The 15,183-nt window shown below is 43.1% G+C and overlaps 1 long non-coding RNA gene across 1 annotated transcript; it reads left to right on the forward strand.

The window, feature by feature from the left end:
• The first annotated feature begins 92 nt into the window (after positions 1-92).
• Positions 93-9,803, forward strand: LOC141554032 (uncharacterized). The gene is made up of 3 exons (XR_012485761.1): positions 93-657; positions 4,099-4,352; positions 9,628-9,803. It is a non-coding gene; the product is annotated as an uncharacterized LOC141554032 (long non-coding RNA).
• Positions 9,804-15,183: the final 5,380 nt, after the last annotated feature.

Genomic DNA, 15,183 nt, shown 5'->3' on the forward strand with positions numbered 1-15,183 from the left:
CGGCGATGCGGCGAGCTGCAGTGCAGAGTAGAAAGGGCGGGGCCGGGGAGAACGACTCCGTTGCGTCCTCGGGGCGGGGGGAGGGGCGGTGCGGAGCCCGAGCCTACCCTGCCCCGCCCCCCACTCCCTGGGCTTGAGGGGGCCCTCAGTGGTGAGAGGGGTAGGGGCGGCGGTGTCGCACGTGGCCAGTTCACCCATCCGGGCCCAGCGCCTCCCCTCCCCTCCTTCCCCCTCCCTTGCCTTGGTTCCCCCCTTCCTCTTCCCTCCCCTCCCCCCTGTACCTATCCTCCACTCTTCTCCCCTCCCTCCTCTCCCTTACCCCATCCTCCCCTCCCCCTCTCTAGTCCTCTAGCTTCTGTCCTCCCCTCCCGCAGTCCTGCCCTTTCTTCCCGGTCTTCTCCCTCCCCATCTCCCCTCCTCCTTTATCCACCTCTCACTCCCTTCCCTCCCCTCCATATTCCCTCCCATTCTACCCCTCCCCCTGCCTTAACTCTCTCCCTTAGCCTATCCTCCCCCCTCCCCATCCTCCGTCTCTCCCCACCTGTCCAGCCCTCCCCCATTGGGCTTGTGACCCCCGCACCCCCACCCCACCCCCACTTCGGGGCCCAAAGTCGGGCTCAGGGCACGGAGCCCTGGACAGCGCGGGCAGTCTCGGAGGTGAGCCTTCCCAGGGAGCCCCGGAGCTGGAGGGTCCGAGTTCTGGTCCTGCCCAGTACTGGAGCCCGCCCTGCTCCCGACCGTCACAGCTCTGACTCCTCTGGCTGCTGAAGCATTCACGGAGACAGGATGAGACATCATCCCCATGATGTCATCGGTCCTCCTGGAACATGAAGGGCAAACAAAACTGTTTCCCAAACGCTGAATGAGCCCTTCCAGCTCTAATCCTCTGTTTTCTCATCTGTAAAATGGCCTCTTCCCTCCTTGCTTGTGATTCTGAGGGCCGGAAGACTGGGCAGGGAGAGGGCTTCCTCTTCCGCCTTAGGGCAAGGCAGCAAGGGTCTCCTCTGCCATTAAGAGCACCCCAATTCAGCCGGGGTGGGGGCATTCTCCAGCTGCCCAGACTCTTGTCTTCAAATACTGAAGGGGGCTGGCCTGCGTCTCAATAAGGCCATCGCTCTCTCTCCTGGGATCCTTGCAAACATCCAAGTGCAAGGATTGTCCTCATTTTCCAGGTGAGAAAACTGAGGCTGGGAAAGACTGAATGATGCAAGACCTGGAGCTGCTAGGGACCCCACCCCCTTGTTCCATCCGTCCTTCAGCTGCTCACTTGCAGGATAACTCAGTTCTGTCATATTTGTTAGTCACAGCAAACCTGGGATAGTTCTAATAGCCTTATTCCTGTCTTGGAGAGAGGAAGCAGGAGTGGTGACTGGTCCAAGGTCATTCAGCTAGTTGTTGGCTGATGTTCCAAAGCCAAATCCTTCTAAGACTCCACGCTGCCCTTCCGACAGCTTCCTAAGAACAGGGTGTGAGTGCGAAACAAGTTGTTGTGTGCCTTGGGCCTCCTCACTGGTCTATAAAATGGGGTCTCTTCTTTATCAGTGATGCTTGAGGCCCCACGATTCTCCATTACCTTGATCAGCTCAGACCCATCCAGCGAGGTCACGAGCTCCAGACCTTCCCAGCTAGCATCGATCTCAAGCACATCCAGTACAGGATGGCCCCATTCCAGGAGCCCGGGGAGTTAACCTAGAACAGGGACCGCGTTCAGGGGCATAGGGATGGAGGGAGCTGAGCTAGGCAAGGAGAAGGCTACAAGAAGCAGCCGGCTCATGAATAAATGAATAAATACATTAATATTTAAATGTTCTCTCTGAGCCCAGGAGTTAGTGCTTGGACGCCAGAGAGAAGGGGAGGCAGAGCTGCTGACGGCCTCGCTCCTCCCCAGGAAGCCCGACCATAGGCAAAGGTAACCCGGCCACATTCAGTGACCTCTAAGATTTCTCCCAGTTCTAAATATAGCTCAAAATTTGTACTTCCCGGCTCCAAGGCTATGAACATTCCTTTCATTGATCCAGATCAAGTTGCCCCCCCATACCTGGCTGTTCAGGTTCTCCCCTCCATTTTATTGAGGGCCTTCCTCTATTTTCCCTGACCTTGCATCACTGCCAACCCGGAGGCTGCCTATGGGTCGTCCTGCCTCTGCTGTACCTGACCCTTTCTTCCACCCGTTGCACGCTTATCTGAGGACATCCTTATCAGCAACCCTGCACTGCATTTCTTCATTTTGTGTGCATTTGCCAACACTGCTCACACCCAGAGACCCTGTAGTCCATCTAATCCATGCCTCTAGAACCTTTGGAGTTGGGAAGTACCCTTGACATTAACTAGCTGAGTAACTCGGAGCGCGCCTCCCAAGCTTTCTGCAGCTCCATTTTCTCATCTGTAAAATGGGAAAGTATTAGCACTTAATTGTGGCATTTTGGTGTGATCTCAAGTCTCCTAATATAACTTTTCTCTGCCTCAGTTTCCTCATCTGTAAAATGAAAAGGTTGATCCAGACAGGCTGTAGGATCTCTTCCCATTTTACAACTAGGATCCTGTGATGATTGTTTGGATGATCCTCGGCTTTCATTCTTTAGAAATTATGGCATACCATGAATCAAAACTATATCACGGAAAGATCAAAAATTGGTTCCCACAGGGAAGACCACAGTCATCAGCATCCCCCCCTTTCCTTACACATAGGCCCATACTCTCATCCTGTGCCTGATTCTACTCCAGGGGAATGGACAGTGAATATAGTCAAGATGTTCTCATTAGAGAACATTTGTTAAAAGGTCAAAGACACGGGCCTGCAAGATCCATCAGTCAACAGTGGAATCGCAAGGCTAAGGAAACCAAGATCTCAGACTACAATCAGAGAGGTGCTGCATCCAGATCCCAAGAGGCCATAGTCCAGCTGTCCTCTACCCCCATCAAGGGGCCTTGGAAGTGTCAGGGACCTTTCTGAGTAGCATATTTTAAGTAGGACATTAAAAGGCTGAAAAAAAACAAAGCATTGGCAGGGAGAATGGTGAAGGACCCCAACATCTTGCAAGGTTCAGCTGAAGAGAAGCTTTAAGTAGTGACACAGAGTATGTCTAACTATTTGAAGGGCTGTATGGGGGAAGAGAGATTGAGCTGGTTCTGATTGGCTCAAGAGAGCAACAACAAGAGGAGGAGAAATAAATGAATGTTAAAAAAAAAAAAAAAAAAAAAAAAACTTTCCAAGAGTAAGAGCATGGAGAAGTGGAATCATTGCCTTGGATGGTGGTAGGCTCCATTCACTGGAGGTATTTAAAACAAAGACTGAAAGATAAGTGTATAAATATGTATACATTCAACATATAATTTAACATATTTAACATGTATGGGACTACCTGCCATCTAGGGGAGGGGGTGGGGGAGAAGGAAGGAAAAAGTTGGAACAGAAGGCTTTGCAAGGGTTAATGTCAAAAAATTACCCATTGATTGCCATCATCTAGGGGAGGGAGTAGAGGGAGGGAGGGGAAAATTTGGAAAAGTGAATACAAGGGATAATGTTGTAAAAAAAAAAAAATTACCCATGCATATGTACTGTCAAAAAATTATAATTATAAAATTAATAAATTAAAAATACCCTGCATTTGTTTCATAAATAAAAATCTTTTTAAAATTTATTTATTAATAAATATATTATTTATGAAAATAAATAAAATTTAAAGATAAATAAAGCAAAGACTGAATGATCCCATCAGGGATGATAAAGGTAAGGGATTCTTGTTCCAACATCGACAAGGTCATTTGTTTTTGAGACCCCTTCCAACTGGGATATTCTGTAATTCCATATCAACCCTCTCACTAACTCAGGTGGATTGCTTCCCCCCTCAGGTTCATGCCCACAAAACATTTTTAACCACTACTTTCCTCCCACTGATTGGTTGGTTGGTTGATGTCCTTTATTCTCGAGGAGGACCAAAATGACATCACTATGTTAGAGTCACATTACAGGATGTCTGACTGTGGCTGATCCGACCAATACAAGCTCGGGATGCTCTGCCACAGGTCAGACACAAATAGTCCCTATGAACATTTGGGACAGCTTCTCTAACTTTGCACATCTCACGTTTCTTTCAGGCTAATTCAATTCTGCTCTGCTCAGAGAGCACAGCTGATGAGGGCACAGCATGCTGGGAAGTCCTGTGCCAGTGTCTGCCATGTCAGACAATCAATTCTAAAGTTTTTAAGATACTGCAAATCATGGATCACCCACATCTCTGAAGAATTTAAGGAAACCCAGAGGGCATAATCTGAAGCATTTGTCCATTGATGGCCTTTTCATAGGAGGGGCGTTAGAGCATCATCCAGAAACTGTATGATGGGAAAAGAAGGTAAGCCAGTTACATATCAATAGCATGAATTTTTTTTTTAAATTCAGACTTAATTATTTTTTATTTTTTTACTATTAGAAATTTGACAAATATCAACAACCATAAACATTTCCATATACTGTTAAGAACAAAAAATGGAGTACCAGCCTGGAAGTCAGGAGGACCCAAGTTCAAATTTGACCTCGGATACTTAATACTTCTTAGCTGTGTGACCATAGGCAAGTCATTTAGTCTCAATTGCCTGAGCCAAAAAAAAAAAAAAAAAAAAGGAACAGGAAATGAAGATTTTATGTGACACTGAATTTCCCAATCATGTAGATTGGTTGGATTTTTCTGGTCAATTTCATATTGAACATAGGCCTATTGTCTGGCTTGTACGGATTCCTTCTATACTTCTTTCGGGCCTTTTCAATTTTTTTTTTTTTTTTATGATTCACTAATGATCTTTTTTCCCCTCTTCTCCTTTTTGGTATCCCAATAAGTACCCACCAACTCTCCACTCCATTATTTCCTCCCCCCCAAAAAAAGCCTTTCTTTGTAACAAATAGTCATGAAAAACAGAAATTCATTTTTTAAAAATTGCACCAAGTTTTCCTAAGTTTCATTTCCAAGATATATGAGATTGACTTAAATGTTGTAAAACAAAGTCATTCCTCATTGAGTAAATGGTTAAAAATATCAATATTAAGTTTTCAAAGAAAACAAAATATAAGTTCTTAACAGCCATATGCAAAAAATACTTAAAGTCACTAACATTAGAGAAATCTAAAATAAAGCAACTTTTATGGTACCATTCACGTTCACTATGTTGGGAAAGATGACAAAAAAGGAAGACAATTGTTGGAAGAGCTAAAGCAAAACAGACACATTAATAATGTGCTGTTGATAGAGGTGTTGTTTGGTCCAGCCATTCTGGAAAGTAATTTGGAACGATGCCCCAAAAGTTACTAAATTATTCCCTTTGATCTAGCAATGCTACTTCTGGCCTGTGTCTCAAAAAGATCACAGAAAGAGAAAAAGGACTTATGGGTACAAAAACATTTATAACAAAGAATTGGAAGCTATGAAGGAATCCATCAATTCTCCCTGCAATAGATAAACAAATTATTGTATATGGATGTAATGAAATAGTATTGTGCTCAACAGGATGATGGGCAACCAGGTGGTGCAGTGGACATGGTGCCAGCCTAGTGTCAGGAGAGCCTGAGTTCAAATCCTACCTCAGATACTTGCTAACTATATGGGCCTGGGCAAAATATTTTATTTTGTATTTCTTAAATATAGAATAAAAGAAAAAAATTTAAATAATGTATTTTTTTAAATGGAGGAAAGTTCATAGCACACCATCAAGATCCAAATATGGGCAAGGATCGGCTCACTAATGGAGTGAGTGTTCACATCAATGAGGTCACAGATATTTTGAGGTCAACAAAGTATTTGAATAGACTTCTGACTTGCCTTTGTGGCTTAACATTCTCTGAGATCTTGAGGCCTAATAATTCAAGCTCACCTGCCAGGACCCCAGAGAAACCCACAGACCTTTGACCCCAGGGCCATCTTTCCCTCACCTACTTTCCTGAAAGCCTGGGGCTTATTGCCTAAAACGGTTGGTTGCTTAAGGCCCAGCTTCTTAAACTGTGGGTAAGGGTCTCATAACTGAATGAGGAGGTTTTGAAATTATGATTATCAGTAAATGATCTGTATACTGATTTTATAACCATACAATTTTCTTGGGTGAAAGGAGGTCCCTAGTGGAAAAAGTTTAAGGAGCCCTGCCTTAGGCTAAATTAGAGAAGGTAAAATTTTCTTTATTTCACAGAAGGAGAAACTGATTCAAAAGTGAGATTATAAATTTACAATGTAATTTGACCTCCAGAATCACAGATCTAGATCTGGGAGAGTCTGTAGAGGCTATCTAGTCTAACTTCCACATTTTTTTTTTCCAATTTAGTAAGTTGTAAGTTCCAAATTCTATCCTTCCTTCCTTCCTTTTCCTCCTCCCTGAAAAGGCAAAAAATCAGATATGTGTGCAATTATGTAAAATGTTTCCATGTTAATCATTTTGTGTAAAAAAGACTCAAAAGAGGGGCAGCTAGGTGGCGCAGGGGATAGAGCACCAGCCTTGAATTCAGGAGGACCAGAGTTCAAATCTGGTCTCAGACACTTAACACTCTGGGCAAGTCACTTAACCCCAGCCTCAAAAAAAAAAAAAAAAAAAAAAAAAAAAAAAAAAAAAAAGAAAAGAAAAAGACTCAAAAGAAAAAATGAAAGAAAAATAGTATCCTTGGATCTGTTTTCAAATAGCATCTGTCCTTTCTCTGGAAGGGACTAGCATGTTTCATCATTAGTTCTTTGGGCTTCTCATGGATCATGCTGAGAATAGCTAAGTCATTCACAGTTCTTAATGAAAGGATGTTGCCATTACTGTATACAATGTTCTCTTGCTTCTGTTCGCTTCACTATGCATCAGTTTGTGTGTTTCTGTAACCTGAACATTCTTACAGATGAAGAAACTGAGACCCAGACAATTTAAAAGACTTGTCCAAGGTCATACAGGTAACAGACATTTCAGTGGCCCAGCAGAGTTCTACAAACCAGGTATTTTAAAGGTAGCATCTGCCTTTGACAAAAAGAATTCTGGTGATTTTTCTTTTTATGTGGGCAATTCCCTGGGGATATTTCAAATAGGATTGGATTTACACAAAATTAATTTGCTCAAACATTTAAGCAATTCCGGACCTGTTCCTCATCTTTTGCCAGTGTAAAGGTCTCTATCCACCCAACCCAATATTAACTTCCAGCACTAAAAGTTTCTTTTGTCTCCCCCATAAAGCCTAGGGATGGGCTGGATGCAATTCATCTCTGGACATGATATTTTTTGGCCACAGGTCTAATTCTTCTGATTGTAGGTAGATATGATTTGAGGACTTGCAGTCTTTTTTTTTTTTTTTTTGCTAAGGCAATTGGGGTTAAGTGACTTGCCCAAGGTCACGCAACTAGGAAGTGTTAAGTGTCTAAGGCCAATGGATGCAATTCATCTCAACCAACATTGATTCAGCATCTACTATGTGCAAGACACTTTTCTAAGTTGTTGGGTTAGTTTGTTTGGGGGTGGTTTTTATTTTAGTATGACATTGTCATGGGACTAGATTTGCACAAATACTTATAATAATATAACAATAGCAATTTTTTATTAATTTTGTAATTATAACATATTTTGACAGTACATATGTATGGGTAATTTTTTACAACATTATCCCTTGTACTCCCTTCTGTTCCGAATTTTCCCCTCCTTCCCTCCATCCCCTCCCCTAGATGCAGGTATTCCCATACATGTTAAACATGTTATAGTATATCCTAGATACAATATATATGTGCAGAACCTAATTTCTTGTTGCACAGAATTGGTTTCAGAAGGTAAAAATAACCTGGGAAGAAAAACAAAAATGCAAACAGTTGACACTTCCAATAATATTATTATAATAACCGTATATTACTCTTTAAAGTTAATGAAGCACTTTACACATGTTATTGCATTTAATCCTCATAACTCTGGGAGATAGGTGCTGTTATTATCCCCATTTTACAACTGAAGAAACTGAGGCACACAGAAATTAAGTGATTTACCTAGCAGCATGCAGTTTAAAAAGTCTGAAATTGATTCTGAATGATATTATAGATTGTGATCTCCAAGGTGGTTGTCTAATTTGAACTCATTACATCATTATGGAGCCTTCAGAGAGCCCCCACAGGTCAGAAATCAGACTTCTTCCCCCAGTCAGTCAATAAGCAAACATTTATTAAGCTCCTACTAGATACCTGAGTATGTTGGAAATTCTTGGATGCTGTGTATCTATGAAAACTTAACAAATACTAACTGAACTGATTTGAGCCCACCATTCATAGGATTTTGAATGAAAACCATTGAATAGAATGGAATGGAATGATAAATTTCTTATCTTCTCCATCTGTGAAATGCAGCTGATAATGGAGAGTTACTTCTATTTTATCTACGATGATAATAATAATAATGATTGACTTTCATGGAGCTGGTGACAGAAGCCAGATCTTATCTTCCAGGCAAGTGTTTCTTTAATAACCCTAGACTAACATTAATAGGGGCAGCTAGGTGGTGCAGTGGGAAGAGCACCAGCCCTGAATTCAGGAGGACCAGAGTTCAAATCTGGTCTCAGACACTTAACACTTCCTACCTGTGTGACCCTGGACAAGTCACTTAACCCCAAGTGCCTCAACAAAAAATAAAAAATAAACAACAAGAAAATGATATTCACACACATGTATTGTACCTAGACTATATTGTAACACATGTAAAATTTATGGGATTGCCTGTCATCGGGGGGAGGGAATAGAGGGAGGGGGGGTAATTTGGAAAAATGAATACAAAAATAAAAAATAAATAAATAAATAAATAAAAAATAAAAATAAAAAAGAATAACATTAACAATAATCGATATTTCCATGGCACTTCAAGGTTCATAGAATACTTTATGATGTACTCTGTGATGTGGGGTTTGGCCCCAAATGATGTGGTTCGAGAACCAAAATGATACAGGTGATGGAGACACCAGAACGATGGTGATGTCCACCAAAAAAGTTGGAGTTCAGTCATGTGAAGAATTCACAAAGGCCATTGTCCTTGGGGAAAAGGTAGATTTCTTTAGGGAAGAAGTTACAGACAAAAGGGAGAGATCCAATAGACATCAGAAATGGTAAATATGAAAAAGAGTTAGGAGAGCCTATGAAAGACAACTTCCTGAAAAGGACGTAGCACCCCAAAAGAGTCGGCTAGTGATGAGGAGGAGAAGTGGGGTTGGGAAGCATAGCGGAGTTAGGAGAGATACCACATAGCACGGGGGAAGGGGAAGGGGAGGGAAAGACATGAGCCAGAGTGCCGTGGCTGACTGACCCAAAGGAGGGCAGCAGCCATGGCCCATGAGTAGATTTTAAAGGGAAAACCTTTAACCTCAGAGCCATGACTGGGATTTCTGACAGGGCGTGGCAAGGTGGCACTGCTGGAGACTTCTCCAGAGAATGGGTCTTAGGGGCCTGACATAACCTGGATTTCAAACTGGATGACTTCCCCAGAGGGTGGAACTATGGAGCTAAACTGATCTCTATCAGAGCCTTCTCGCTGCCTGCCTCAGGGATCAATTCTTTGGTTTCTCTCTGTCAAAAACACACCATTTAGGACCTCAGCACAATATACATATTCCCATTTTAGCTTAACAACAGTGTTGTTATGCCCATTTCACAGATGAGGATACGTCAGTATCCAATGTGCCCACGTGTCAGAAGCAAGATATGAATGAGGGTTTCCTCATCTCTACATCCAGCACTCTACCCAGCTACTTCCCAGGGCTTTTGGCCACCCTAAGATACCTCTGGCACTCACACTGTGCATCTGGCTTGTTGTCACACAAAATAAGGTCAGTCTGGGGGTGGCCTTCAAAGTGTGGAGAAAGCATCCGGGCTGGATGTTGGCAGTGACCCCGACAGGAAGATGGGGCAGTCCCGTCCTGACCAAACCTCCTTCACCTTCAGTCCTTGGGGCTCCATTGGGCAAGACTGCATTTCCTCCTGGTTGTTGCAGAGAGGCCCGGGAGGGTGGGGCCCTCCTGGGGAGCCTTGATGGGAGGGTGTGGGGTTCCAGCCTAGAAGGGGAAAGGAAAGAGCCTCAAAGAAGCACAGACTCCTAAAACAGCAGGGGAGGACGTTTGGTCCAACTCCTCCCACCCACCTACATACATCACCCCAATCCTGCCCCACCTAGGTATTTATTTAAAAAAAAAAAAAAACACTTTAGTTTTTAAAGTCAATTTTTAATCCAACTGCCTTGGACAAAATGTGTCACTTGTTGGGGCCTCCATTTCTTCCTGTGTGAAAAATGAGACTGCTTTAAATAATGGTTGGATTCCAGGGCCTCCCCAGTTCTAGATCCCTGACACACCATTCCTAAGGCTGTAAGATGAAGGCCTGACTTGGTACAGCCTGGGGATTTAGGGAATGAAATAAAGCCACTGATTGAGGCTCTGAATGCCTTCCCCAAAAGATTTTGGAGTTTTCGACGTAACCTAATCCTAATCCCAATGACGTGGACATTCCAAGAAGCAGAGACCTTGACAATATGGATTACAGCCACCCAGTTGTAGAGGATTCTGGGAACCTGGCCAGGTTTCTGGGTCAGTGCTTACACCCTGCTAAAACATTGAAGGCCCCCCAACTTGAGACTCGGAAAAACCATAACTTGTCAGGTGAAAGCTTCAGGCTGGTCTCTCCTCGCTGACACACGCTTTCGACATTCTGTACCTGAGATCTTCCAATGTATCCCCCCTAAAAATGTCGACAATGTCATCAGCCAGACACGCAGTAAGCATTAATTAGGCACCTACTGTGTTTCAAGCAATCTGCTAAGTGCTGAGGATACAAAGAAATATAAGATACTCCCCACTCTTCAGAACCTCACAGTCTAATGGAGGAGACAGCATCTAAGCTAACATATATCTAACATATAACATTATATATATATATATATATATATATATATATATATATATATATATGTAACAGGATATAGAACAGAAAAAATTGAGGTTGTCTCAGAGGGAAAGCATCGAGGGAGACAGAGCAGGGTCTCCCGTGGAAGGTCCTATACTTGAAGGAGGCCAGGAAGGCAGAGATGAGGAAGGCGACTGTTCTGGCCTTGGGGATGGCCAGTAAAAGTGCCTGGAATTGTGAGGTGGAGTAACCTGTTGGAGGGACAGCAAGGTGCCCATTGTCACTGGATCACAGAGTTGGAGGCAGAGGGAAGGCTGGTTGAGTTGTAAGAAGACTGGAGAGGAAGGAAGAAACCATGTTATGAAAGGTTTTCAAAAACAGGTTTTTATATTTGCTCCTACAGGTAACTAAGAGCCCCTGAGTTTATTGAATAAGAGAGTGATGTGTTCTCTAGGGAAATCACTTTTATCAGCTAAATGGAGGATGAATGGGCATGGGGAAGGACTCAAGGGAGTCGACCTCCCCCCCAGCAGTTATTGCAGCAAGCCGTGAGGTAATGGGGATCCATAGCATGATAGAGCAGCGTCAGAGGAGAGAAGGGAGCATTCTGGAGAGATATTGGGAACCAACGCATCTGGGTAATTTATGTCTGACTCCCTTCTCCATTAGCTTTTTGCAAGTGATAGATTTCCCTGAAAAAATGCTTAAAATCCAGATGAGCTTCTGAGCCTTCTTCATTTTGCTCAGCCATAGGACTGATCATCTCCACTGTATCAATCTAAGACTTATATCACCACCTGCTTTAACTGTGGGAAAGGGACTGAAGGCCCTGCTGTCCCCTATGGCATCTGGAAGTCCTGCCACAGAACCCTAACCCAGCCAAGCACTGTGGTCCAAAGCCTGACTGCCTGCACACATTCTTCTTTATCATCAATGGTCTTAGCCAACATGCAGCCGTGATGGAGGATCATGGGAACTCTGTAAAGAAGAACCAGCCTCAACTGTCCCAGAAACACTTTCTCAATTGTGGGCCGTGGCAGCAACGCAGGAAAGCCTCACTGCGGAGGCAGATTGGAAGGCAGAAGCCCGAAGAGAATGAAATGAGAGACAAAACAGGGTGGAATCGTTCTCTCTGGGTAGCTCTAAAACACACAGGAACACCAGAAAAGGTCTATTCTTCACCTAATGAGAACCTCCATCCCAGGGACTTCTCAACTTCAAAAGAGATCATCCATGGTTAGAGATGTCCTTGGAAATGATTGCCAGGTTCCCAGTTTGGAGAACTTTTAAGACTACCCTACCCTTCACAGGAAGTCCCAGAGTTAAGTGAGTAATTGGAATGTTTGAAGGAGTTGGGTTTTTTGGTCTTTTTTTTTTAATCATGTCCCACTCTCTGTGACCCTGTTTGGGATTTTCTTGGTAAACTTACTCGAGTGGTTTGCCATTTCCCTTTCCAACTCATTTTTACAGATAAAGAAACTGAGGCAAGCAGAATAAAGTGACTTGTCCAGGGTCATCCAATTAATAAGTATCTGAGACTGGATTTGAACTCAGAAAAATAATAAAAATCAGAGTTTTTCTTTTTTAAAAGTCTTAAGTGCACTACTCTTTTTATCTCAGAAATTGAACTTCTCTCCCACTTTAGCTGTCATGAAGGGACTTATGGATTACTCAAGATTTTCTACATCATCAAAAAGCATCAAGTTCTTTCAGGATGAGTTTGTATCCCTAGATAAGTTTGTGTCCCATGAAATAACCCCTATGGGCCAGAGTTCAACCTCTGCTATACTAATAACTAGAAATTCAAGTTAAACCATCTCTAAGATTCTGCATTAGATTAGCAAAGATGATAAAAATAGAAAATGGCAATTATTGGAGGGGCAGGAAGAGAGACACCTTAATAAACTGCTGGCAGCTCTGGGAATTGATCCGGCCTTTCTAGAAAACACTTTGAAACCCCACCTCCACCCCTAATCATTAAACTTTGCTCATCTATTAAAACAATCCAGGTGAAAGGAGGCCTTTTCTCTGTCTTCTTCCTAACTCGACCTCCCTGTAGCCTTTGACCATCACCCTCTTCTCCCTGATACTCTCTTCCCTCTAGGTTTCCCAGGCTGCTCTCTGTTCTCCTCCCAGGCTAATTAGCAGATCACACCTCCTCAGTCTCCTTCACTGAATCTTCATCCGGGTCATGGCAGCCAACCTTGAGGGTCCCCCAAGGCTCTGAGTCTTGCCCTCTTTCCTTCTCCCTTTATACTTAATGTTCTTATCATCTCCCAGGGAGTCAATTAGCATTGAAATGGCAAACTGCTCCAGTGTCTTTGCCAAGAAATCCCCAAATGGGGTCATGGAGAATTGGGCCCAACTGAAAATGACTAAACAGAAACAACAAAAATGCTGAGGATTCTAGCTGCTCTTCCAGTCTCTCAGACCCAACTGTCTATTGAATTTGATGTCCCATAGATGTCCAAAGCTGAGGCTCATCATCAGCCCCCCATAACCCTTTTTTTCCCTAACAAAAAGTGGGGCACTACCCTAACCCCATCCCTATCGCACAGACCCCCAGTCGAGGTATCATTTTTTATTCTAGTTCTGTCACTCTGCCAAGTCTTGTCAGTTCTAACTTCCCAACATCCCTTTTATGGTTCCCCTGCTGTCTCCTGACATTTTCATCACCATGGAACAAGTCCTTATTACCTCACGCCTGGACTGTTCAAATCTCTCCCCAATCCTGTATATCTTCCACAGGTAACAAAGTGAATTTTTTTTGGGGGGGAGGGCAATTGGGATTAAGTGACTTGTCTAGAGTCATACGATTATTATGTGTCTGGAGTTAGATTTGAACTCACATCCTCCTGACTCCAGAGCCAGTACTATCCACTGTGCCACCTGGCTATCCCTTCAAAGGGACTTTTGTAAAGAGTAGATCTGATCCTATCAACTCCCCTCTCATTCAACAAAATCCAGTGGTCCTCCATGCCCTCCAGGATTAAAGGTAAACTGCTCTGCCTGGGTATTAAAATCCTTGTTGACCTGGTTCTATCTTGCCTTTTCAGTCCTCTCACACCTTCCTCCTTCCCCAAGCTCTGTGATCCAGTGAATTACTGGTTTCTTGCTGCTCCTTACACAAGCCCCTCCACTTCCTCTTCCCAACATTCTCTCTGCTGACCTCAGTCCCTGGAACCCTCTCCCTTCTCATCTCTGCCTACTGCCTTCCTTGACTTCCCTAGAGACTCAGCCAAAATCTCCCTTTTTGCAAGAAGTCTTCCCCAAGCCACCTTTCCCAATCTGTTAATCTCTTGCCAAGTCCTGTCAATGCTAACTTCCCAACATCCCTCTGCTATTTCCTAGTTATTCTAACTTTTCCTATTATATCTTATTTGTCTTTGTACTTCATTATTTGTACATTGTTTTCCTCATTAGTCTGTGAACACCTTGAAAGGAGGGACTTTTTAAATTTAAATTATTTTTTTTATTTTAATAGTTTTTATTTATTAGATATATGCATTTTACAACATTGACAATTGCCAAACCTTTTGTTCTCATTTTAAGGAGGGACTTTTTCGTGTTTTATTTCTTGATTTTTTGGCCCTTTTCACATGCTTGCCCTTAGCACATAGTAGGTGCTTCATAAATGCTTGTTGATATAGATAGAAGCTCTATCTTGCTCAAGTTTTCATACCTGAGATCAATAGAAGAGAAACAAAGAAAAACTGAGGAAAGAGCAGAGCTCCAGAGAGGCTGAAAATCTGGCCTTGGAGCCAGGAAGATGTACCTAGGTTCAATGCTTCTGATACATCCTGCCTGAGTCACGCTGGGCTCAGTGGGTAGACATTTAGTGTTGGAGTCACATCTGGCCTCAGACTCTTACTTACCAATTGTTTCACTATAGGCAAATTCCTTAACCTTTCTTAGCCTCATCTGAAAAATGGGAATAATAATAGAACCTACCTTCCAAGTATGTTGAAACATGATGAAACATGAACAGGATTTTTCAGACCTTCAATTTAGCCTATGTAAATGCTAGCTACTAACCTTCCATCCCCAGCTCTCTGACTGTAGCTCTTTAGGGACAAAGGAAGTTTTCTTACCAGGAATTTCCTGCACCAATGAACCCACAGATCCAATTGAGAAAGAGAGAGAGAGGCAGAAACAAAGTGGAAAGAAAAACACAGAAGAGAAAGAAAAAAAGAGGATTAGAGAGGAGGGAGAGGCAGATAAAGGGGATAGAGAAAGAGAGGGAGAAATAAGCTTGGAGGGGAGGAGTGAAGGGAATTTTAAGTAGCATAAACTGAAAGCCTCTGGGAACGCAGAG

Source organism: Sminthopsis crassicaudata, chromosome 2 (genome assembly GCF_048593235.1).
Source record: "Sminthopsis crassicaudata isolate SCR6 chromosome 2, ASM4859323v1, whole genome shotgun sequence".
Lineage (NCBI taxonomy): Eukaryota > Metazoa > Chordata > Mammalia > Dasyuromorphia > Dasyuridae > Sminthopsis > Sminthopsis crassicaudata.